Raw genomic sequence first — 26,732 nt, forward strand, 5'->3', positions numbered from 1 at the left:
TAACCAAAATGTGGTATCCAGCCATAAAAAGAAATGAAGTACTGATACATGCTACTGTATTGGTTGAACCTTGAAAACACACTAAGTGAAAGAAGCCATTCATAAAGGACCATGAATTGTATGAGTCCATTTATTTGAAATGCAAGGCAAGTCTATGAAGACAGAAAGTAGGTTACTAGTTGCCTAAGGGTGAGGGTGGGGAACGGTGACTAAGGGTATACATTATCTTTTTAGGATAATGAAATATTCTAAGGGTATACATTATCTTTTTAGGATAATGAAATATTCTAAAATTGATTGTGGTGATAGGTGTATAATTTTGTGAAAATATTAAATTGAATTGTACTCTTAAATGGTTGAATTATGTGGTATATGAATTGTATTTCAATATAGCTGGTAAAAAAGCAAAAAAGCAGCGCCAGGCAGTCACTCTTTTCTAGGCATGTGCTTATATTTAAGACTCTGCTTTTATCTCCTCTCTGTGGCTCTCAGATTCTTGGCTTCATCCTCTGCTTTTGATGCCTCACTTTTGTTGTCCTGTTTAGAATCTCCTCCCTTTCTTTTTCTTTTAAATTGAACCCAGCTTTTCACTTGACTCTCAGCTCTGCTTACTCTCCTAATTTTGGCAAGTCTGCCAACCTTGGGTGAGAACCCTTCTTATTGTTCCAGCCCCCTCAATTCCACTCCCAGCATCATCAGCAGGCTTACCCATGATCTTGCATAACAGATGGGGAATTCGGCAGAGACAGACTCTCAACTCTCTTCCTTAGTGGCTTTTTCTTGGACAGTCAAAGGAGTTAAGAGATTTGACCTCGCTACTACCGCCCTCTGTGAGTACTGTGCTTTGCAAAGCAGCTTTCCCACTCACAATTGTACTTGCTTTTCACATTAATCCTGTGAAGTAAATATGGTAAGCATTATTGTTAGGGGAACCATTGACCGAAACTGCCCGCCCCGGCCAGGCCCAATAGTAACCACTTGCATGAGTTATCTTACAACAGGAGGTCCCGGTAAGGAACGCAGAACTAACAAGCTACCACCAACTGGAAGAATTGGGAAAAGGTCAAAAGGAGAGAGGAGATGCCAGTCCATATGTCCTACCAACCTCCCAGAATCCTTCTCGCTGGAATCCATCTTGGTTGAGCAATGCGCGTGCCACCAGGAAGGACCCTGAGTCAGAACAATTGGGCAGAGACAACCCAGAAACTAACCCCATCACCATAAAACCTGAGACTGCGAGCCATGTGGCAGAGCAGTTCTCCTGGGCTCCCTTACCCTGCTGCTCTCTTCCCGGGTTCCCCTTCCCAATAAAGTCTCTTACTTTGTCAGCATGGGTGTTTCCTCAGACAATTCATTTCTGAGTGTTGGACAAGAGCCCGCTGCCCTGGAAGGGGTCCCCTTTCCTGCAACATTATCATCCTTGTTTTACAGATGAGGAAACCAAGCTCAAAGAGCTAAACTGACTTGCTCCAAGTCACACATTGGATCACACACCTCAGATCTTCTGATTGTAGCTTTATTATTCTTTCCACTGATGCAGGACTTCCCAAGATGAAATTCTTCCAGATGAATCCTTTACTCTAAATACATTTCTTCCTTTCTTCCTTTCTCTCTTTGGGTCTTCATTGCTGCGTGTGGGTTTTCTCTAGTTGCAGTGAGTTGGGGCTACTCTTCATTGCGGTGCCCTGGCTTCTCATTGCGGTGGCTTCTCTTGGTGCGGAGCACGGGCTCTAGGTGCACAAGCTTCAGTAGTTGTGGCACGTGGGCTTAGTAGTTGTGGCTCGTGGGCTCTAGAGCACAGGCTCAGTAGTTGTGGCGCATGGGCTTAGTTGCTCCGCGGCATGTGGGATCTTCCTGGACAAGGGATCGAACCCGTGTCCCCTGCATTGGCAGGTGGATTCTTAACCACTGCGCCACCAGGGAAGTCCCACATTTGTTTCTTTGATCTCTGCTCTTCCTCCATATTTATGGAGCAACTACTACGTGTCAGACCCAGCTAGGTGCTGGAGATAAAATTGAGAAAGATGGTCCCAGCCCTACAGACTGTCAGCAAAGGTCGACATGCCTAAGCTCCTTATCTTTGCTCATATAGGATCTCTACTGCCACACCAGCCCCTTGCCCACCATCCCTCAATACTACCTACACATCTGGCATGACTTCTGTCTCCTCTCCACCAGGTCAATGACAATCCAACCTTGAACAGTCCTCCTTAGGGTAACACACTTTCCTGTTAAATACACAATCTCTGGAGATCTTTCTCTGCTTTCCTTCGGTGTTATATATAGGTTTTAAGTGAAGGTACCTATGAAAAGAGTGCCCCTCCCTCACTACTCTCAGATAAAGGGGAAATACATTACCCTCTGAGTCCAAAAGGACTCAGAACAGAGATGTGCAAATTGACCTTAAAAACACAGACTGGCTGCCAGTAGTCAGACTGCAGATAACTTGATCAAATGTACTAAATTCTTTAAAGAAAGAAAGCACCATTAGGAGGGGGTTGGTTGGTCATGGAGATTAGAGAAAGAACAGTCCCTGAAGCAACTGTTACTGGTGCCCACTCAAACACCATCCAGGGAAGGGAGTGCCTAGCCAGTGTGCAGGATCAAGAATAACTATTGTAGAGCTGGTCCAGTGGGTCACTCAAATCTGCTGGGACCAAGCCCTCAAATCCCATCCCTTGTTCTGAAGCCATGCTGACCAGATAACCACCAGCTACACTGACTTCTCTTGCCTCTGGGGAAGAACGGGCTGCTTGAGCTGACATGCACATCTGGTCCACCGTAGAGTTCTATTTCTCACTGGAAATTACTAAATGAACATGTACATCAGCCTCTGTGAACATGAGTCAGACATCAGTCAAACCTGTGATCCTCCCAAGACTGAGTGTCTGACACACCGAGGCTGAGGGCAAGACCCTGGACCACTGTAAATCACCAAAGAAAATGGCACCCTATGGGGCTGAGTGACACACCCACTTCCTCCAAACACGTAAACCTAACAGCAAATGCTGGTTGGTTGATGCACTATCCTAGGAGGAAGACTTGGAGAAAAATCAGGCTTTACCCTTGCCTGCCAGAGGCCTAAGCACCTCTGTAATTTTATTTATTTTTTATCTTTTAAAAAAATTTATTTATTTTATTTTATTTTATTTATTTTTGGCTGCATTGGGTCTTTGTTGCTACACAAGGGCTTTCTCTCGTTGCAGTGAGCAGGGTCTGCTCTTTGTTTTGGTGCACAGTCTTCTCACTGCGGTGGCTTCTCTTGTTGCGGAGCGTGGGCCCTAGGCATGCGGGCTTCAGTAGTTGTGGCACGCAGGCTCAATAGTTGTGGCGCACGGGCTTTTTTGCTCTGCGGCATGTGGGATCTTCCTGGACCAGGGATTGAACCCGTGTCCCCTGCATTGGCAGGTGGATTCTTAACCACTGTGCCACCAGGGAAGTCCCAAAGCACCTCTGTAATTTTAGCTGCCACTGATGTTGCCATTGTTTCCATAAAACCAAATGATCAAGGCTATGACATTTCACAAGGCAAACCTGGGAAGGATGATTATTTGAACAAACATATTTAGTCACCATTGTATTTGGTGGGAAATATCTTTACTCAGTATTTGTTGTTATTTTCAAAAGCCAGCCTTCCTGAATTCATTTTAAATCTCCAACTTCTGAAACTTCAATAAGAGTCCATCTGCAGAAGTGGACTGTCCACGGAAGTCACTGTTTCACTGTCATATGACTCAACTGTGCAGGGGTAGGATAAAGTTGTTTTGTTTTTACGTGAGGGTTTTTGTGACGATTTATCTACATTTTATTACTTATGTGACCTTGTATGTTTTGTAGAAGTTCATTTAAACTGTGAAGCCTCATTTACTGGAAGAAGAAATATCTATGTGAGCCCATGGAGACTGCCATAGGTCACCTTGAACAATAAAATGGCCTTTTGGGGACAGAGCTCTATGCAGATGAAGAAAGGTATACACTTGTGGCTAGAGGTTAATGATAACTAATGAGTTACTTACATTAAGGTCTCTTCTCATTTAAGAAAGAAGTATCATATTTGGTAATACAATCATACAGGGGTATCTGTTTTCAGGCACAAAACTGGAAAGAACTGTGAAGATTAAAGGAAACTTTAGAATTTTCTACACTATGTACTATGTTCTAAGAGGAAAAAATAGTATCAGGTTGAGAAAATTAGCTTAATTCTCTTATCCAGACTGTGTTCACTGGTTCACTTCCTTCCATTTGTTGACTAATTGAATATAAATCCCATTAAAGAGCACTGGATTCACTTTTCATTTGAATGAAAGGAGCTCAATTTCCTACCAGAACTGGCTGCAGAGAATAGCTAATACACCGCTCAACGTGCTCAAAATTTGCAGTTGAAATCCCAGGGGATACCAAGTCTCAGGTGATAGGTGCCTGTGTGCACATGCACACACATGTGTGTGCACACACACAAACACACTCACACACAATGAGTTAAAATTTTAAGTATTTTGATTATGAAATAACTTAGTTGTTAGGCCCTTGCTATTTTCTTACTGTGAATTACAAACCCTCTGAACAGGAAAGTCTAATTTCAGAGCTTCCCTCTTTCTTCCTAGCAAGTGGCTCAAGCTTATGAAGGACGTGCTAACGAAATAAACAGTCTAAGGCATGATTGTGAGATTTCAAACAGCTGGATAATTTTGGCCCCCTAAGAAAGGGGGGATTAAGAAACATACCCTAATATTATCTAAATGATAGGACACTATGCTAAGTGAAATAAGTCAGAGAAAGACAAACACTATATGATATCACTTATATGTGGAATCTAAAAAATACAACAAACTAGTGAATATAACAAAAAAGAAGCAGACTTACAGATATAGAGAACAAACTAGTGGTTAGTAGCAGGGATAGGGGAGTGGGAGTTAGCAAATATTGGGTGTAAGGAAGGCTACAAGGATGTGTTGTACAATACGGGGAATATAGCCAATATTTTGTAGTGACTGTAAATGGAGTGTAACTTTAAAAAATTGTATTAAAAAAACCCATATCCTAATGTAGAAGCCAAAAGTTTGGGATTTTCATTGGAAATATATTTGAAGAGGTAAAATCCTAGTATAAATATTGGTAAACTTGAAATTTAATCTGAAATCAAATGCTTAGGGGTTACACTCTCACTTACTACCCTCACGTCATTTAATTTTCTTTTTTTTTTGGTAAGATTTCTGTTATAACAAAAGAAAAAAATAGATATGGTTCCTTCCCATAAAAGCTAAAGGTACGTCTCTTTTAAACATTTGTCACAAAAATGTCTGAGTTGGACATGCAATTATCTAAGGCTCTTTCCATATAAAGTCCTCCTGGTTCCCCTCCATTCAAGCAGATGAAAGAGTTTCTACTCTACACTGCTTGCTGGGACCTCATGCAACCCCATAGTCCTGTTCTTTGCTTTGTTTCTGGGTGAGTCATCCAAACCGGGATGTGGTTCTTCACTCGGGGTGAAGAATCTCTTGGTATCATATACAGCAACTTGGTAGCGTGGCAGAATTTAGCTTGGCAGGATTGTACATTAGTCTGGACTGTTTCACGCACTGCCCTGGCCCTAATCCATGGGCAAACTGGGCCTTCTAACCTGAAGGTTGAGTGACAACTTCTGGTCCAAGTCCAGAGTGTCCCTCTGCTGCCTCCTGACCCCCATGCCATTTGCCCATATTCGGTATGTCTGCAACTCCTGGGTCTTCAGGGTTTCTCCAGCCTGAACCTTCACTCCCATCAGTTCTTGGTCTTCTTGGTCTAGTCCTCTGAAGTCCCTGCCCTCTGAAGTCCCTGCCCTCCCTGCTCCCCTTTGTCTCAACCTTCACAAGTAAGATCTTGGGAACCATGCTATCTGTTAGGGTGGGGTGACGAGAGAATAGCTGATTTGGGCTCTGAGGTACTGATAGATGTATCCTTCCTTCCTCCCTCCTCTCCAGAAGAGGAAGAGGGAGTGTTTGGAATTTTATTTGGACAAGTGAAAATATTACAAAAGCTAGTGAGGCTTTTTGGGTGAACTCTTTGGAGACTTCCTGGCAGAGGAGCATGGGAGACCGCTGTTGGATGGGGAGTTTGGGGTGGCGTTTTTGGTTGGTGGCTTAGGTGGGAAGAAGCCAAGATCAGGCTCCTATTAGGTCCTGGGCTTCAAAAATAAAGAGAGCCTCTTGGTTTCCTTCCCAGTGGTTTCATTCACTTACCGAGCCTGGAAGAGGGGCAAGGATCCTGGGAAAAGCCTGGACCTGGATCTTCCTATGGGTTTTATTTTTCAGGATCTTGAGCTACTACATGTAGTGCTAGGGAGAAAGAAATCCTAAGCAGTATAAGGGAGGAAAATTTTCCTCAACCCCATGGTGGCGTTGGCTGGGACTGAAAATTAAACTGACAAAGGCAGATTAATAGGAGAAAAGCATACAAATTTATTAATATAAGTTTTACAGGGGACTTCCCTGGTGGTCCACTGGTTAAGGCTCCATACTTCCAATTCAGGGGATGCAGGTTTGATCCCTGGTCAGGGAACTAGGACCCCGCATGCCAAAAGGAAAAAAAAAAGTTTTACAGGACACGGGATCCTTCATAAGGAAATAAGGACCCCAAAAACAGTTAGATCTGTATTTTATGGTAGGTTTGATGGAGTGGGCTGTCCTGTAGAATATGATTGGTTAAAGAGTATGAGGTAATAGTAGTAAACTGGGGGAAACTTAGCAAGGCCTGTTTGTTAGGATTCTTCTTGGCATCCCTTTGTCTTTGGAGATTAGGTTGCCCCTTTTTTTCCAGACATAAGGAAGGCACCTCTCACGTGAGGGTTTTATGACCTGTTTCAGGGAAGAAGGGTGACAGGGGTTGGGGCAGGGTGGGGAACAAGGTCAGGGTAAGCTTCTTGCTTCTGCCGTTTTCTCAGACTCCTTCAGATCAAAATATTCAGTATGCCAAGGTGCCATATTTGGGGGTAGCATGCTCTGAACCCTAACAGCAGTATTGACTTCCACTGCCCAATGGTCTGCAGAATTATCAAATTCTGTCTCTAAATCCCCTTGGCTTTTCCCAACTCTCAATGGAGTGATCCTCTAAATGAAGTTCCATCAGGCATTCACTGCCCACATTGTCCCAAACCACTGTGCCTTCCCTACAATGTCAACCAAGTCTATTGGTTACCCATCTGGCATGCCCCCTACCCTGTGAGTCCAGAACTTCATAAGAACCATTTCTGTCTCTTTTGCCACAGGCAGAGGGAAAGTTGACCTCTGGTGTGATAGTCCTAAAGCCAGCCCCAGCTGTCTACAACTCCCTCAGTTACTGATCTCCTGAGGGCAGTTTACTTTGGACCATTCACTTCCATTCAGTATGGGTCATATGGGCCACAGGGCTGCTGGGAAACACTCTGTCAGCAGCTCCCCAAGTTGTCTGCCAGTAGGGCCAAGGAAGGCTGCGGGGTGGAGCCTGTCACCTCACTCCAGCTGTTCTCACTGAGCCTTGGCCATTACAGACCCCCCTAGGAGGAAAGTTTTCTGATCTTCCATCTACAGAAAGCTTGACCTCATGTTTGTGAGGCCCCTTCCGCACCCCTGAAGTTGTCAGGGCACACATGTGAGTCATCTGGGGGCATTCAGTCATGACAGCTCCTCAACCAGTTTTCACTTCACTGAGCAGGCAAATTACTTTTACTTTAATTTTAACAGCATTTATGCTTCAGTCCTTTAGATGTATGTGCAACTGTTGAGCCGCCACAGATATAATAGATACCGCATTCCAATGTGCAAGCTTCCAAAGGCTTTAGCAGAAAAGTGCTTTCAGACTCTTGACTTCTTCCCTGGCATCAAAGACACATAAAATATTGAAGGGAGTAAAGACAAGAGAGAGGTGGGGAGTGGATTTTTGGAAACGTATTGTTGGTTTGCTGAGTGTCTGATCCCAGCCAAGGGGCAAGAATTGCTCTTATCTCAAATCCAATGCAAGGGGTCTCAGGAGAGCTAGATGGGGGTCTCCACAGTTGGGTCACAGTGATCTGGGGACAACTCTGGCCTGAGAAGTGTTCCTCAATGTTGAGGGGTGGGCTGGCCAACAGCTTTGGTGGTACGCAAAGAAGGGGGGGTTAGGTTGGAGTCAGATGTCACTTACAGACTTTAGCAGACTAGGAACATGTGTTTCCTGTGTACCAAATGTAGGTCACAACATGAGAGAGCGCTGGCACGGGGTCATCTTTGGTCCTATCCCAGAGATCCACTGAGGGGCAAACAGAGCTGAGAGGAGGCAAAGGTGGGGCTGGATGCCTAGGGGCTAATAAATACCTTAGGTCAAGCACCAGTGGAATAGAGTTGAAGTCACCCAGGGCAAGGTAACTGCAAGGTGGCTAATCTATGTTTTCTTTTAGTGACGGGGGGGCCTGGGGGGCAGAGCTCTCCGAAGAACCCACAAAATACTCAAGAAAGGAAGCATTGACTTTAAAGCCCTGCCAGACTCAGAAAGCTTGGAGCCAGCAGATAACACAGCCAGTCAGCTCAGAACTTTCTTGTGACCCTCAGACCCTGGAGAGATCAGAAACCACAGCAGGCAACCTAGAGGAGGGATATCAGCAAGGTAGGAGCAAGAGAAAGGACAAGCACAGCTTTTTCCCCAAACGGAGGCTTCCTGTCGGCAGCTGCTCCTGGGCGGCCACATGCCCAAGGGGAACAATTTGACTTTAAATCACATTTGAAGTCTTGCATTGTATCCTGGCCTACACATGTTAAATACTGAACCTGAGCCTGGGTTTGTGACTTAAAGAAGTGGACAGAGAAGTCGTGGGACCTGCTTGACTTTTTATACAAGGGCACAGGGAGAACTAGTGCCACCAGAGAAATCTATAGAGACACGGGAGGCAAAATTAAGTTGCTTTAGGACAGTGTTCCAGAAGTCCCATTTCTTCAGTGTGCCAGTAACATGGTACGCCTTACTTCATACACTCAGCACCCATTTACTAAGTTATACCTGGCAGTGGGGAGACAAAGGTGAAAGAGCCAAGGTCTCTGTCCCTGAGGAACTCAAGAAAATTAAGTGTAAGAAAATGTAAGAGGAATATCAGGAGAGGAAGAAAAGAACTTTCCATGCTGGGTTGGCTCTGGGCTAAACTTCCAAAGGCGCAGTGGCGATGGCTCTGGAATTTAATAGTCCAGGAGTTACACACCTTCTCCTTGGGCCGCTGGCAAGTGGACAGTTTATGACATTCGCCCTGGGCTGTCCCTGGTGACTTAGCAGTGCTAGTGGACCTCTAGTGTTTTGGGCAGCCCAGCATCCAGAGCTTCCTTCAGTGAAACACCCCTCCTCCAAAATGTGCATGCAGTCTGTGGGGTTGCTAATCACGTCTCCTCATGTATACCTCAAGAGGGGTGCATCCGTGTGACCCTACTTCTAGATCAGTTAAACTCCTGGTCACACTTACTGGACACTTGCTCTTTGCCAGGAACTATTTTTAGGGCTTCACATATATTAATTCATTTAATCCTCAGCACAACTCCATGAAGCAGGTACATCTTACAGATGAACAAATGGAGGGAAAGAGCGTTCAGTGACTTGCTGAGGGTCTTGCAGCTAGGAAGAGGCAAAGTCAGATTTGAACCTGTGTAGTCTGGTTCTTGTTGGCTGCAGGCGAGAGAGAGAGAGAGAGAGAGAGAGAGAGAGAGAGAGAGAGAGAGAGAGAGGGAGAGAGAGGTTATTTCAGCTTTTCCAGCCTGTAAAGTAAAAGCAGGCAAGAAAAGAAGGGGTTGGGAGATGTTGAATGAGTCACCTACGATGTCTGCCAAATCTGTCTGGTCAGTTTTCTCTTTCTCTCTTTCTCTGTTATGTCTCTTTGTGCATGATTCAAACAGTTCTCCAATGTCAGACTCATTGCTTCACGAACCTTCGTCTTTGAGAAGGCTTGCAATTAATTTCATTGTAGTCTTTCTAGTCACGGGTGTCACCTGAAAATGGCAGATACCTTTATGGTTTCTGACAGCTGATGACAGACTGACCTCAATCTTTGATTGATGGCTGGTACGGACACTAGACTGTTTCGGGAGGGATGTTTGAGTGAGGGGTGATTTAAAGAAATGGGCAGCTCAAGAGGGTATTTTTTATATTGTAAGATATTTGCTTTCCTACATAACCTGTTATCCCATGTTCTTGTATAATGAGTACTAGGATCACGAGAACCCCTTGAACATAGCACAGTGTGACCTAACCCTTGATTCCCTCCTCAACTGCCTTAAGGAGGCTGTACAAAGAATACGGGTAACATTAACAATATGACGACAAGAAGAACCTGTAGGTCTGAGGCCCACTGAGCTCCCGGGCTCGCGCCTGCCTCTGTGTTCTGTTTCCCCTCTGTCCATGGCTGGGGCTGATGTCCATCAAAGTCCTTCAGTGTCAGCGTAGATATGGCTCTTCCTAACCCACTGCTGCTGCATCACAGAACCTGAGCACTGTCGCAGCCCCACTTCTGACTTACCTGGGGAGCCTCAGCTGTTGATGTTGACAAGAGGTGTCTGTCCAGCTGCTGGTGCTGTCTCTCTAGTGAAGAAGGCCTCCTCTACTAAATGTTTCACGGCTCTTTTCTTAAATCCTGAAATAGTCACACTAATCCCTCGGCCCTCCTGCAACTCCCTGAAGATTACCAGACAATTTCTCTCTGGGTTGACTTGGATGAAATGTGGATAGGATCAGACAGCATCTCACCCTCTATTAAAAGATAATTAAAATTAAAATCACACCACACACGCCATGTACACACACATAAATCTTATGTGTGTGTGTGTGATGTGATTTTAACTATCATTTATCTATGTATATATACATTATATTATATTTAAACATAAATATAATATATAATATTTATACAAATGTATATATACATTGTTAATGTACATATATATGTTAAAGATTTTATTTATTTATTTTTAAAAAGTATTTATTTATTTATTTTTGGCTGCGTTGGGTCTTCATTGTAGTGCGCAGGCTTCTCATTGCAGTGGTTTCTCTTGTTGCGGAGCACGGGCTCTAGGCGCGCGGGCTTCAGTAGTTGTGGCACGTGGGCTCAGTAGTTGTGGCTCACGGGCTTAGTTGCTCCACAGCATGTGGGATCTTCCCGGACCAGGGCTCAAACCCGTGTCCCCTGCATTGGCAGGCGGATTCTTAGCCACTGCGCCACCAGGGAAGCCCTAAAGATTTTATTTGACTAATTAATCAATGAAGGAACCAGGTAAACATTGTATTTTGAAGAAGAGACATATTTATAAATCAGAAATACTGAAATGAATGTGTAAATGGAAGCAAGCTGATTTTTCCACAGGGGCTAGGGAAATCAATTGGACCTCTACCAGACAGGACAGAATTCTCACATCTATGTGAATCATCTTGCATTGCTATCAATTACTTACAACTGAAAAAGTTGTAAAATAGCTCAAAGGCAATGAAAGATTAGAATCACATAACCTGAGGGCTGTCCTCTAGACAATGCCTAGCTCTCCAGTAAAGCACCTCCATAGCATCTCTTTTCCTTAGGCACCATTTACGTGGGGGTAGCTTAAATGCCAGGGTTTCTGGGATTAATATTAACTCCAACGCTTCTTTTTCCTTGTTTCTCTCAGGATTATTTGGTCCTTATGTAAACAGGGTTCCTGGAGGCCTGCACAGCCTGCGAGGGTTCCAGTATGGGGTGGAGAAGTCAGGCCTCCTCTGGGACCCTCCCCTTGTCATAATGACAAATGCTTTATTTGTATTGCTGTAAGGGGCAGGGGTGGGGGAAGGGAGGTTGAAGCTCGAAGATTGGTACAGGGAAGTTGCAGGAAAGACAGGATAGGATCAAGTTGTGAAGTGCCTTCTGTGCTGTGCTAAGGATTTCAATCTTGACCTCAAAAGCAATGGAGAACAACCACAGCCTTTTTTAAAATTATTATTATTTTTTATTTTTTAATAGATCTTTACTGGAGTATAATTCCACAAGATGAGACATGCCATCTCTGCATTTCACCTCCCCCTTCCTATCTCCTGACACATCTTCAGTTTCCTTACTGTGGTGTGTCTCACTTCACTGACCTATTCAAAAGACTGTGGTTGTATATATGCATTCACCACAGCAAGGAAACTGAAGATGTGTCAGGAGGTAGGAGGGGGAGGTGAAATGCAGAGATGGCATTGTCTCATCTTGTAGAATTGTCTTGAATAAATGACTTTTAGAGAATTTTCTGCCCATTACAAAGAGACACCTTTCACTCTTCTCCTTAAAATGTCTCCAGACTGTCCCACTATCACTTCCTGGCTCCTTGGGGCTTTCTTTCTCCAATAGCTGCTAAGCTAGGAGAACATTCAGGCACCAACCTTTGTCCAACACCGACTCACTCATGTCTTCACTGCTTAACACCTTGGAACCACCCATAAGGAGGGCACAGCAGCAATGATTGCATTTTATGGAGGAGAAGCAGCCTTGTGGAGGGCTTGACTGAATGGCCTAGGGTCACCCAGCTGGTAAGTTGTCTGGCCCAAGTTGGAAGCCAGGTCTCTGGAACTGTGCCTTCTCTTGCTGGGTACCACACAGCCTCCCTTGCATTCTGGTCCCAAGTCTCCTCTTCTATTCATAGAAAAATGGGAGCGGGTGGATGTTACATGGGATAGTCATCATTTTCTCTCTCAATTCTAAAATTCCGGGCAGCTTTTCTAGTTTTATTTGCAATTCCACAGAGACATTTAGCAGGTTTGTAAGTTGCATCCTAGCTCACTCATTTTAGAAAATGAATTTTTATATTCACTCTCAAGCTGGTCATTTGTTTTTTTCAGAAGCTGCTGTCTCCCAAGGTGCAGAATCTGAAATGACAATTAGGATCTTAAGAGAGATTAAGGTGAAGAATAGACTAAAAAAGGAATAATTGTTCTGTTGGTCATTTGGCCAAGGAGTAAGACAAAAATCAATTATAAATAACTTTTAACTCATTGAGTTGACTTTTCTCTTATAATCAAGATAAAACTCAAATGAAGATGGCTAGAAAAAAGGTAAATTTTAATTTCCAGAAAGGGCCCTTCAGGCATCGCACAGGTAACAGATGGGTTAGTTAGTTATCTATCTGGCTTTTGATGATATTAGCTGCAATTAGAGATCCTCCGAAAGCCTCAGAAAATGGCCCTTTTAAAAGTTCATTTTATCAAGTGGGAGCATCTTGTAGTCTCTGGGTTCCTGTTGAAATTTTATAATTAACTGACATGACAAGATAAAGATATTAACTCAAATGGCTTCCATTTTTCCTTTTGCCTTGTTTTACCAGGAGAATTTTATTCTTCCATAGTGTGTGAGTAAAAAACCAGAAGTTTGGGCATTTGGGAAGACAGCCAAGAAATGTCACCCCGTGAAAAAACAAAAACCATAGGAATAAAAACGATGACATTAACTAACTTCTGAGGAAATAATACATTTAAGTGATGATGGGTAAGTGAGAAGCATTTAGACCAAAGCAAGATTCCTCAAAGTGAATTGTAAATAGAAACCTACTAGAAAGAAAGAGTTCCATGGCCAAATAATTTCTGCAAATACTAATTTAAATCTTGTTGAAACACATTCTTTATTGTAGCACTTCTCAGAACTGTTAATATGTTAATGTACATGGCGAAGAGAAGCTATAATGGTAGGTATTTGCCAAATATGTTTTATCACAGAATCTTTTTTTTGGTAAAGAAACCTACTTTGGCAAACTCCATACTAGAACTTTTTTAAAAATTTCAACAAAGGATTCTGATTATCTGCTTGTATATATTTCTGCAAATAAATTTATTTATTCAAATAAGTTTATACAAAAAATTTATTTACACAAAAGAATTGTAACATACCTCAGTATGTGCCGTGATTACAGAGAAGGAGAACTGAAAAAGAGAACTGGGTAGTAGGAAGAATTTGTCTCAGGCTCACCAAGCACTTCTCTGTAGGTGGGGGTGTTATTTGCTAGGGCTGCCATGACAATGTATTTTAGACTGGGTGTCTTAAACAACAGAAATTTATTTTCTCATTGTTCTGGAAGCTACAAGTCCAACGTCAAGGTATCAGCAGGGTTGGTTACTTCTGAGGCCTCTCTCCTTGGCCTGCAAATGTCTTCATTCTCTCTGTGTCCTCACATGGTCTTCCCTCTGTGCTTGTTTGTGTCCTAACCTCCTCTTCTCATAAGGACACGAGTCGTACTGGAATAGAGCAGCTGTAATGACTTCATTTTACCTTAATTACCTCTTTAAAGGCTTCACTTTCAAATACAGTCACCTACTGAGGGTTAGGACTTCAACACATGAATTTTGAGAGGGCACAATTCAGCTCCTAATACTGGACTGGAAACATAAATTACCAAGAGCTCACTACACAGTCTGTAGAGATTATAACATTCTTTGCACTCCAACCCAATCCTTTTTTTTTTTTAGCGATACGCGGGCCTCTCACTGCTGTGGCCTCTCCCGTTGCGGAGCGCAGGCTCAGTGGCCATGGCTCACGGGCCCAGCTGCTCCGCAGCATGTGGGATCTTCCCGGACTGGGCACGAACCCGTGTCCCCTGCATCGGCAGGCGGACTCCCAACCACTGCGCCACCAGGGAAGCTCCCAATCCTTTTTAAAAAAATTTTTATTGGAGTATAGCTGATTTACATTGTTGTGTTATTTTCAGGTGTACAGCAAAGTGAATCAGTTATACATATACATATATCCTGTCTTTTCCAGGATTCTTTTCCCATACAGGTTATAACAGACTATCGAGTATACCCCAGTCCTTCCTGAGCAGCCTTCTGAACCTGAGATGGTTTCCCCGAGGATGTTCCAACTGGGAGGAACCAGACTCACAGCCAGACACAGTCTCTTTGACCATTATACTTCCCAAGAAACTTAATATGCATTAGCTTGATGGTTGGTGAACTAATCTCTTGAAAGTTTGGCTGAGGTGACTCAGTTTCCCTGGCCCTGATCACACCTAATTGGATGGATAAAATGTGGTTTTTAAACTAACAAAGCTGAGGACGAGATATTGCCCTTGTGGTGCCTCTACCAAGGGAGCAGAGGGAAAGGAATCATCTCTGATAGGAGGTCACCTATGCCGAGGGACTCTGTATAATAACGGCTCACGTGTTCTGAACAGCATTGGGCATTTCACATCAGTATAATCTCATCTATTGCTTATAACATCTCTTTGAGACAAAGGTACTATTATTCCATCTAGATTGTAGATGAGGAAATGGAATTCTAAAGAAGGTATTTATTACAAACAAATAGGGAATAATCTGAAGGGAATAATCAAACAAGTAGGGAATAATCCTATGCTCTTATCTATCATCCCACATGCAGTTTGTATGCTCTCACTTGATCTTGTAAAGGAGCAGAAACTGTTTTTCTACCCTCTTAGGTACTGTAGCTAGGGCCTGTGATTTAAACTGAAAAAAGAGGAATTCCTTGGCGGTCCAGTGGTTAAGATTCCACGCTCCCAATGCAGGGGGCATAGGTTAGATCCCTGGTCGGGGAACTAAGATCCTGCATGCCACACAGTGCTGCCTAAAAACAAACAAACAAACAAACCTGAAAAAAGACAGAATAGCAGGAGAAAAGGCAGACAGATTTTATTAATATATTTACGTGCATGGGGACTTCACAGAAAAGAAGTGAAAACCCAAAGACATGGTTAGATTTGGGGCCTTATATATCATTTTAACAAAGGGTGATGAATTGTGAAGAAGTGATTAGATAGAGGAAATGAGGGTTGGAGCTCCTGGGGCAGGAGGTAAACTGTGGGAAGTTGACTAGGAACTGGGTGGTAGATAGGGTTGTTTAGTAAGATTTGTTATGCTGACTCTGTGACTCCCGGTGCCCTCTACAGTGATTAAGTTAGTTTTCTTCCGCTTTGGGAGAGAGGAACACTTTTACAAATGGAAATTTATGTCACCTTTATGAAAGGAAATATACGCCCTGGTTTGGGCAGAAAGGGAAAGGGCAGAGAGCTAGCTCTTCCTGCATCTCCTGTTTCTCAATTGCCTTTAACTTAAAATAATCAAAATAATACTGTGCCAAAGTGGCGTATTTGGGGATGACGTATTTGGATCCCCTTCAGATTCTACAACACTTAGAGTTGAGGGAAATGAAGGCAGGAATTGTCCAGGGTTACAAGGTTAAGAAGCAGAAGCTAGATAATAAGCTGATCTTTCTGACTTCAAAACCACTAGTATATGTACCATATAAATAGAATTTTTTTAAATAAACTTTTAATTTTAGAACAGTTTTGGATTCACAGAGAAACTGCAAAGATGGTACAGAGAGTTCTTAAATATTCTGTATCCCTATTATGAATGTCTTACATCAGTGTGGGACCTTTGTTACAAAGAGGGTTCTTAGCAAGTGACTAGACTGAGGCACTGAGAGGAGAGAGGAAGTTTAGAAACTGAAGATTAAGAAGAGGAAGTGGGGGCTTCCCTGGTGGCGCAGTGGTTGGGAGTCCGCCTGCCAATGCAGGGGGACGCGGGTTCGTGCCCCGGTCCGGGAGAATCCCACATGCCGCAGAGCGGCTGGGCCCGTGAGCCATGGCCGCTGAGCCTGAGCGTCTGGAGCCTGTGCTCCGCAACGGAAGAGGCCACAACAGTGAGAGGCACGCGTACCGCAAAAACAAAAACAAAAAAAAAAAAAGAGGAAGAGGAGTTGGATTCCGTGAATTCTAAGGTCCTTTCTCACGTTGAAACCAGGGATCTGGCATCTGCAGGTGGAAAACTAAGACAGGCTTTCCTCCTGTATCAACTTTATTTCTTTAATTGCTCATTTCAAGCTAAAGCATTAAACAGAATCCTGATTCCTACTCCCTGGAGGCATTTCTTTGGCTAGAGTCACTGATTTAATGAAGATATAAACATGTCATGTGGGAACAGATCCCAGCTCATTGCTTTGTCCACACTTGCTTCTATGAAGAAGCTCTGTCCTGTTTCTTCTCTTCTCCACTGTGTTTTCTACTGTTTTTCTGGCTCCTTTGCACCCAGTTGTGGTGAGATAAACAATAGTAAAAGGTTTTTTCTTGATTCTCCTGGAGCATTTTAGTAAATACAGGTGAGAACTCACTCAGTACACAATCTCCTTTTTGGCCAAAGCAGTACCCATTTCTGCCTTTATCTTAGGGTGAATGTCAGAGTTTGGAAAATTTTATTCTTGCTTTGTGAACTTGAGAAAAGTCACAGTTCATTATTTGTATCTTTGGTCATTTGCCACAAAACAAAACTTTTTTTTTGAAATTTATGCCTGCTAACACTTTTGCTTTTTTTAAGGTTTTAAAATTAAATCCTATATGTTAACTCAATCACACTAAATATTTACTGTAGCTTGTTGCAATATTTCCTCTTTTTTTTTTGACAAAGTACCCTAACTTTCTTCTATTTAACAGTTAACTTTTGCAAGTTAGCCACTTGCCCATTCACAATAGGCATCTGTAATATATTAATTATTGTCTCCAGGTGGAAAAGGAAAAATGTAGGAAGATATCACCATGCTTCAACTTGTCTTGCACTCATTTCCCCTCCTTGAAAATGGAGAGCTAAGGCTATTCTTCTATCAATTTTTCCATGTTTTTCTGTAGCCCCATTTAAGAAAAAACCTTTCATTTTATGTGTTGTCAGTCCCCTTGGGTTCACTTGCATCAGCTTTGGCTGGGTTGATGTTTAAAACATTTTTAGAAAGGGTGAATAATTTATTTGAAAGCTAGTGGAGAAAGACACTTAAAAAAATTAGACCAAGTGAGTGGATTTGAAAGAAAAAATGTTACTGGGAACCAAAATATATGGCTTAAAAAGGCGGGAGAGAGCTCTATTTCAAAAGAAAAAGTAAATGTTGTTTAAGTGTTACCTTCATATTACATATTATTCTGTGAATCTTCAGTGTATCCATGCAGATGTAAATATTTCTGAATTAGTAAACATGTCTTTAAAATATTGGCTTAAAGAAATGCTCCTAAGTTTTGATACTGTCTTGTGACTTATGTTTATATCACATTACAATTGTGAACAGATTCAATACCTCTTTAAATAAATATCATCCATGCCCCATTTCCACAAGTTCTCTAAGAGTTTGAAAAACTATCCTGCTTTATTTTTATTCTAGACTCTACCTTGATAATGTTTAGAACTGATTCTGTCATATTTAAGAAAGTTTTCCAGTTTCTAGCAACAAGCCCTACCCTCAAAGTTTTTCAAAAAACATTCTTGTTGATAAGCCAGAAAAAAACCTGAGGCCCTGAAGGGATGATTTGTCCCAGCACACACAGAAGAAAAGCTAGAGATGAAAACCAGGAGACTTGCTGGACTTTTAGTGAACAGATAACCCCCACTGGGCATCTGCTAGGCCCTCAGGAGATGCCACTGGGACTGGGAAACTGGAGGATGAACCCTGCCCCTTGCCCCTGAGAACTTACCACTTAGTATGCTCTGCTTCTCATTTTAAGGTCATGGCTTTTGTCATACAATCTTTTTTTTTTTCAATTTTTGAATTTTATTTTATTTATTTTTTTATACAGCAGGTTCTTATTAGTCATCCATTTTATACACATCAGTGTATACATGTCAATCCCAATCTCCCAATTCATCTCACCACCACCCCGTCATACACTCTTTATTCAAAAAATGTCCCAATGACCTGAAAAAGCATATCTATCTATCTAGATAGATACATCTCTGTATATATTGGTGTCACTTTTCTGTACACCAGAAACTAACACACCATTGTAAATCATTGATACTTCAAAAACAAAAAAACCAAAAAAAAAGTCCCAAAGATCAAAAAGGTTGAAAGGCAACTGAGTTTACTGTATTTTATAACTTGAGTGTCTGTGAACGGATAAAAGATGTAGTCAAAATCCTTTCAGCTCAAGGTTTTGGCTGGAGCCTGGCAAAAGAGGTGGGAGGGGAGCTGGTCTGTGGCTATCCTTCCCCCTTTTTGCCTCCCACAAGACATGTAGCGTCCTCCAGCATGCCCTCTTCTTCCCCTGACCAACTGTGGCCAAGCCTGTCCTGAGTTCCCAGGCTCGAAGGTGTCAGCCCTGGACTGGGAACTGCTTCATTTGCCAGCCCTCCTGAGGCAGCAGATCCTACACCTGATAGAACTCCCTGGGTAGCCTTTTAAAAATATAGATTCCTGGGGCTTCCCTGGTGGTGCAGTGGTTGAGAGTCCGCCTGCCGATGCAGGGGACGCGGGTTCGGGCCCCGGTCCGGGAGGATCCCGCGTGCCGCGGAGCGGCTGGGCCCGTGAGCCATGGCCGCTGAGCCTGCGCGTCCGGAGCCTGTGCTCCGCAACGGGAGAGGCCACAACAGTGAGAGGCCCGCGTACTGCAAAAAAAAAAAAAAAAAAAAAGAAAGAAAGGGACTTCCCTGGCGGCGCAGTAGTTAAGAATCCTCCTGCCAGTGCAGGGGATGTGGGTTCGATTACCCTAGAGAAAGCCCACGCGCAGCAACGAAGACCCAACACAGCCCAAAAAAAAAAAAAGAAATAAAAATACTTCTCAAACATCCTCTACCAGAAGCTAAACGTGACAGTATTTTATTCTCAACTAGCTACTTAAAATCCCCCAAGAATGTATTTTAAAGCTCTTTCAAAATAACATGTTTTCCAAAAGTTTCAAATCTACCTTTTTCTTTTATGAGAAGCTGATAAGTGTCTAAATAACGATAAGGCGTTGGAGGCTTTGTCTTAGAGTGTGTGCTTCGGGGTATTTTGGGGCATTTATTTTCATATCTACATGTTTTATCTGCCTATATTTCCCAACAGATGAAAATGACAGTAAATATTTTTAAGACCCAGAATTTAATTTTTTCTTTATTGTTTGAAAGACAGTATCTTTCATAATTGGAGTCTGTGCAGTGTATTTATGTTTTATTATCCTTGGACATAGGGCTAAGCAACTTTATAAAACCCACAAGGCTTTTGAGTAATGTAAGTGTCTGTGATTCCCCCAGATTCTTTTTGGCGCTATCAATATTTCATCGTTTACCATTTGCTGCATGGTTTGGAACACTTCTGTCCTCCTCCCAACCCAATAAAATCCTGTAGTTTAAGCAGCAGCTTCAGGGAACGAGGGGGGTGAGATTGACTGGGGTCTTCTGAAGCAGGGGGACAGGAACAGGCATCTAAACCTACTTTAAGATGAACCTTTTGGATTCTTAGGCCCACAAAAGAGAGTTTTCAGAGTTGGAGTTGAAATATAGGAGACAGGGCATTTTATATTTTCTGAAAGGAATCTTCTCTGATTCACGTGGAACTTCAGTGTTGCTGACATAAAACTGCGACCCTCAGAAAATCAAGCTGCACACAAATACATTTAAGAATTTATAAGCATGTTCTTGGCACAGACTCTAAAAACAATAAGTGAGTTTAATTGGTTTTCTAATTCTATAGGGTACCTTTTTTCAGCTACTCGCCCAATAAAAAGTGGAATTTTTATTTTGAAGTTGCCGTTGGCATTCAATAAAAGTGTATTTTAATTTTCAGTGACTTGGATGGCCTTTGTCCCTGTGTACTACACCAGGGGCATAGGTTACCTTTCCTGCTAGAAATAAGAAAACTCTATTGTCATCCTCTGAATGCCGCTCCTCATTAGAAGCAAATTGGCTTACAGCAAAGTGATTCAGTTATACATATACATACATCTATTCTTTTTCAGACTCTTTTCCCCGTATAGGTTATTATAGAGTATTAAGTAGAGTTCCCTGTGCTATACAGTAGGTCCTTGCTGATTATCTATTTTATATATAGTAGTGTGTGTATGTATATATTGCTGTATACCTGAAACTAACACAACATTGTAAATCAACTATACTCCAACATAAAATGAAAAAAATTTTTAATGTTAAAAAAAAAAGAAAAAGAAAAAAGAAAAAGAGAGAGATAAGGAGAAAAAAAAAAAAGCAAATTGGCTTGCCACATGCTGCCTAGACTGGTACCTGTCTCCCCTAAGACCCTTTTCTGTCTTGCGGGTCAGTGTTGTTGAATCCACCATGTATGTTGCTGTCATTGTGTACTAATGGCCTAAGTGCAGATAGGATACATGTTTATTCTCAAGAATGATGGGTCCCCCGTACTAGGGTTGGATGAATGGTAGTCACGCCTAGACACAGCTTAGTCTGATTATGCCATTAGGCATCTCATAGCCTTCTTCATCTGGGGAGTGGGGCGTTTCCCAGGGGAATTCAGATCCATTGTCTGATACCCACTGCTTTATTCCCATTGATAACTTATTGTCTTTCTCTAGTCTGTTTTGTAGCTTCCCATCCACAAAAACCAGGGGAATGTGTATCTGTGCATGGTGCAGTGTGGCATGTTGGTCACGCCACTGCTATATTTGACTGTTATAACTGGAGACCTTTATAAGCATTTGATCATCAAGTTTTATTGTTACACAGCATGCCAGAAGCTATACAATACATGGTCTAATGGCCCAGTAGGAAATATTTCCTGGAAATTCCTAACTTAATGATATCCTCTGTAGTAGATTTAACCTGAAATAAAAGAGCCAAAAGATACTGGAACATACTAGAGTTCCACTCAGTCATGGAGAGTTGGTTCAATTCATCATTATATCATATGACTAAAAATTCTCCCAGAGCAATACCACTCAGGTTTGCAGATTTCCACTTGACCTTGTCAGATTCCAAAAGCTGAGGGGGTCTTGGCAAACATATGGCTTTACCCTTTCAGGCATCTGATATAATCGTGCTAATAAACAATATCCTTCTGTTGCTCCAAGCCTCCCTGAAGGCAACAATGCAATATTGAACTTCCCTTATTGCATAATCCATTTATTCTTTCCTTTATACCCAGCTACTATTTCTCCTTCTCTCCATTTGTCATTGATTTTCTTCCTTTTTTTTTTTTTTGCGGTACGCAGGCCTCTCACTGTTGTGGCCTCTCCCGTTGCGGAGCACAGGCTCCGGACGCGCAGGCTCAGCGGCCATGGCTCACGGGCCCAGCCGCTCCGCGGCATGTGGGATCTTCCCGGACCGGGGCCCGAACCCGCGTCCCCTGCATCGGCAGGCGGACTCTCAACCACTGCGCCACCAGGGAAGCCCCTGTCATTGATTTTTGACCCAAACTTTTCCACCTTTTTAAGGGATGTTAGGTTCAGCCACAGTGCTGGTCCAGATTTCTGGCAGTAGTACCAGTCTAGCAAGTGCCTCCCCCTTAGTCCACCCCTGTTCATATAGAGTATGGTCACATAGATACAGAACTAGTAGGCTATCTCTACCGCTGGGCAACACAGCTGAACTCACTGTCAACTTGAATTTTGCCAGATAGAATAAAGACACAATGCAACCCATGAGGCCCTTAGGCATAAAGATTTAAAGGGTGTAGTTACAATTTCTTGCTTAGAGATCATCCCTGCTTCATCCTGCTTCTAGGACCCATAGTTGCAGCCTTGGTCCCAGAACCACTGCATCAGTTAGGAAAAAAGAAAGTTAAGGTGATGTGGGGAATAATTGTATAGTAGTACTAGCATCCTCTGCACACCCTCCCTCAACTCCCCTAGAAAAGCAGAGGAAATCTATTGAGTGAGGAGCCCTCCTTAGCCCCCTTCATGTTGAGTGTGAGCACACACTCAGGGAGGTATGTAAACCAGCCCTACATGCCTTTATGTCCCCCAGCTTTTGCAGTAAATGTTTCAATTGCCCATGCCAATTCTCTATCAAATCTCTCCTCTGAGGATGATAAAAAACATGATTTGTCCATTTGATGTGGTATCTCTTTGCCCACTCTTGGACACTATGGGCTGTGAAGTGTGTTCCTTGGCCTGAAGAAATGATTTTCTTTTTTGGTCCAGACTGGTACTATCTTCTTCTCTACTCCTTTTATAGTGTTTTGAGCATTTACATCTACCACTGGGTATGCAAAGCCCAATGTGAAGTTAAGTGTTTATTTCTGTCAGGACCCATTTATATCCTCCTGGGGCTACCGGCAGTGGCCCACTATAGTCTACTTGCCAGCTATGCTCGGGGGTCTTCTCCCTGGGAACCTGGCACACAGCCATCTGTAGTCCCTGTCTTGTTGGCAGACAGGACAGTTCTGGTTGGCATTTTGTGCCTCTGTGGGTGAAGGAAGATTATGTCGACAATCAGCCCTCTCAGCATTGCTGTCGCTCCTCCCAGAGCCTCTTATTTCATGGACCCAGTTGAACACCTTGAGTGAGGGCACCAGCTTGAGTGGTTGCACCAGCAACCACTTGCTGGTTCCAATCGCGGTCTGATCCGGGAAAGAGGTTGTCCTCCTGGGCATTGACATGTCCTATTTAATGCTCCCCTTAAATTCCCATAGTGATTTCCATAGGACCATACCCCATATGGACATCCACTTAGTAATCCAGTTTTCCATTGCCCATCTGCCTGACCCTGTGGCCAAGCCACTGGCCACTGCCCAAGAGGAGGAATACACCCAGATTTTGGGTCTCTAATTGTTGTTCACTGCAGGGAAAATACATGTAATCCAGCTCACTGAGCTGATTTGTTCTCAACTTTTTCAATTATAGTTTTTCCATTAGTTGGTCACAGTGTGCAGCCTTCGAAACAGGAAGCTGCCCATCCGCTTTAGAACTGCCATCCATAAGCCAATCAGCTTTTTGTAGGTTACTTGAGAGCTATTCATAAAATACCACCCATGTGTCAATAGCAGTAGCTCCTCAGATGGTTCCAAAGTCAGCCCCAGAGGAAATGAGGCTACCTGCTTTTGAATATGATGAAAACCTCCTTGCCTTTCTCCAGAAGCATGTCCCTGAATAAACCACTTCCATTTTATTATGGAGCTCTTCTGGGCACTGGCTTCCTTATTGGAGAGTTTCTCCAACATCACCCAAGACATAATGCTATAGTGTTTCAGGTTTCAAGATTATTTTATGTCCTTCAGTCATAGAGGCAGCTTCAATTAATGCCCAATAATAGCAAGCCAATAATTGCCTCTCAAATGACTTGTACTATACTGCTGCATCTGAAAATTTTCTGGCCCTAAATCCCAGAGGTCACCACTGGGCAGTGTTCATGGGCTGTTGCCATAAACTCCAGTCTGTGTTACATATGAGTTGAAGATACTTCCAAAATCTTATCGGAGTATGAATCATAATGGCCCAGTTTTGATTGAGCCATTGTTTTTGGCTGTTGTTATGGCTCCCTTTCAAATACTGCTTTCTTTCACATAGTTTTATGATAGGAGTTAGCAATACTCCCAGATGTGGAATATGCATTCTCCAAATCCAGACCCTAAAGATGCTGTGCTCCTTACTTAGTGCCAGGGGTAGGTATGACACCTGTTTATTTTAGTTGCCTTGGAATGTCAGGGGTGGCTTCTGCCCAGGTTATTCCTAAGAATTTTACTGTTTGGGTGGGCTCTGGGATCTTTGCTGGATTTGTCAGCTATCCTCTGTTGGTCACGTGTGTTGCCACTGCATTTAAAATGTGCTTTCTTGCTCCTCAGTTCCTGATATTATCATGATATCATCAATGTAGCATATTATCAAACCAACTTATGGCAGTCAGCTGGTGAATTCAAATAACCCTGGGGCTTTACAATAAATGTAAATTGGGATCCTTCCCAAGTGAAAGCAAACTGTGGTTGGCTCTTTTCTTAGATTGTGTTGAAGAAAAAAGCATTTGCAAGATCAATCACTGAGTACCAATCTCTGTGTTGAAGAAAAAAAGCATTTGCAAGATCAATCACTGAGTACCAATCTCCTCTCCCTTGTATTTTTATACTGTTGCAACCATAGCAGGGACTGCTAATGTTGTAGGCGATACTACTTTATTCAAGCCTTGATAATCTACTGGTAGTCTCCACGAGCCATCACCTTTTTCATGGGCCACACAGGGCTAATGCACAGAGAATATGTTGGCACCAGCACTCCAACTTCTAATATGTCATTAATTAAAGTGCAAATCTCTTTTTGTCCACTAGGCATCCAACACTGCATCAAATTAACAACCTGTGTAGGGGCAAGCAAATCTATAGGTTCTCGTTGAGTATGTCCAATCCACGAGAGCCAAAAGGCAAACTTACATGCCTTCAGTTTCACAATATAAGATATAGGAAGTGTTCCCCAATCAGACATAATATCCATCTCAGTAATAACATTCAGGTGGAGGAAACACAACCACTTCACATGAAGTCTGTTCAAATGTGCCAATTTTCATCCACACTTTCACCTTAATCCCATCACGGTTGCAGCTTCACATGCTCCCAAGGTGACTGTGGCCTTCTTTAGGTTTTGAAATCACCCAGAATAGTTTTTGTCCACCCTCTGGTCACTTTACCCACACATATGCACATGGTCTTTGGTCCCCAGCTAGGGATCAGGCCAAGGGACCTTGGCCCTTTTGTCAATCTTCATCCCGATTAATTTGCTGACCTTCGCCCCCTGTGATACAAGGTCAGGTTTTTCATTGCCATCTTTGCCTTCTGGCTTTAAAAATTCCTCCAGACTAGAGTAAATAGAGTGGATTTGTTTAAGGCCCTTTAATGTTGGGGTACCAGCAGGAGCTCCATCAGTCCACTCAACCTCCAATAGTGCCTCATTAAGATGTTTTGACCCCATCAATGTCCTCCATATTCTGCCCATTTCTTTTTTTTTTTTTGTGGTACACGGGCCTCTCACTGTTGTGGCCTCTTCCGTTGCGGAGCACAGGCTCCAGACGTGCAGGCTCAGCGGCCATGGCTCACGGGCCCAGCCGCTCCGCGGCATGTGGGATCTTCCCAGACCAGGGCACGAACTCATGTCCTCTGCATCGGCAGGCGGACTCTCAACCACTGCGCCACCAGGGAAGCCCCTCTGCCCATTTCTTAATAACTATATGAATATTTCTATCCTGGTGGGACTAGCTCCTTTGAAACCACTAGGTGGTGTTCTGTGAGACTTTGAGGAGCTTTGCTCTTCTATGTTTTAGAGCAGAAAGAATTTAGCAAGAGGCAAAGTGGTAGATAAGAAGTGATTGATTAATATAGGATGCCTGTGAGGCTTATAAGCAGGTAGGCAAGAGGGTGCCTCACCCTGAGAACTTAGTGGGCTACAGTTTTATAATTAAAGGGAAAAAAAGGAGGGAGAAAAGACCACCTTCTTTCTCATTCTTGAATAGACGTCATGCTTCCATCATCAGCTCCCACTCCAGGTTGGGCAGGTGAGTTTTCTTGTCCCTACAAGGTCAAGCCAGGACTGTCATGGCAGGATGGAAATGAGCAAAAAGGCAGTAACGTATGCTAAAAGTAGTAAGTCATCTCAGGTTTTAGTATAATGTCACCTTTTCCTTATATTTTTGTTTTTAATGTGCCTAGAAGAGCATGTCCTAGGAATCATTAACTTACTGAGCTCACTGGGCAGGATGTTTTATTTTTTATTGTTTGGGGGCATGTCTCATGCTTCTGTTGCATGGTTTTGTTGTTAAGCAAGCCTGCTTGGTTTTGTGGTTAAGCAAACCTGCTTTCTTGAGTGATTACCCATAGTAATTAACTTACAGGGGTCTCCCATACTTCTTTTTTTTTTTTTTACTTACAATCCCCTAGTGGGATTAACTATTTAATTATCTACTTTGTCCCTTTACTCTGTTCCTATCACCTTGACAATCCCTCTTTCCCCCCTATGCTTTTGTGAATGGATCCAATTTTCTTAGACTAAGGGTAAACTGAGATAACAATTCTGATATGGTCTCTTGAACTGTTGCTTGATTTCACAGCAGTAGGTTTACATGGGGTGTCTGTG

This window comes from Hyperoodon ampullatus (assembly GCF_949752795.1).
Source record: "Hyperoodon ampullatus genome assembly, chromosome: 5".
Taxonomy (NCBI): Eukaryota; Metazoa; Chordata; class Mammalia; order Artiodactyla; family Ziphiidae; genus Hyperoodon; species Hyperoodon ampullatus.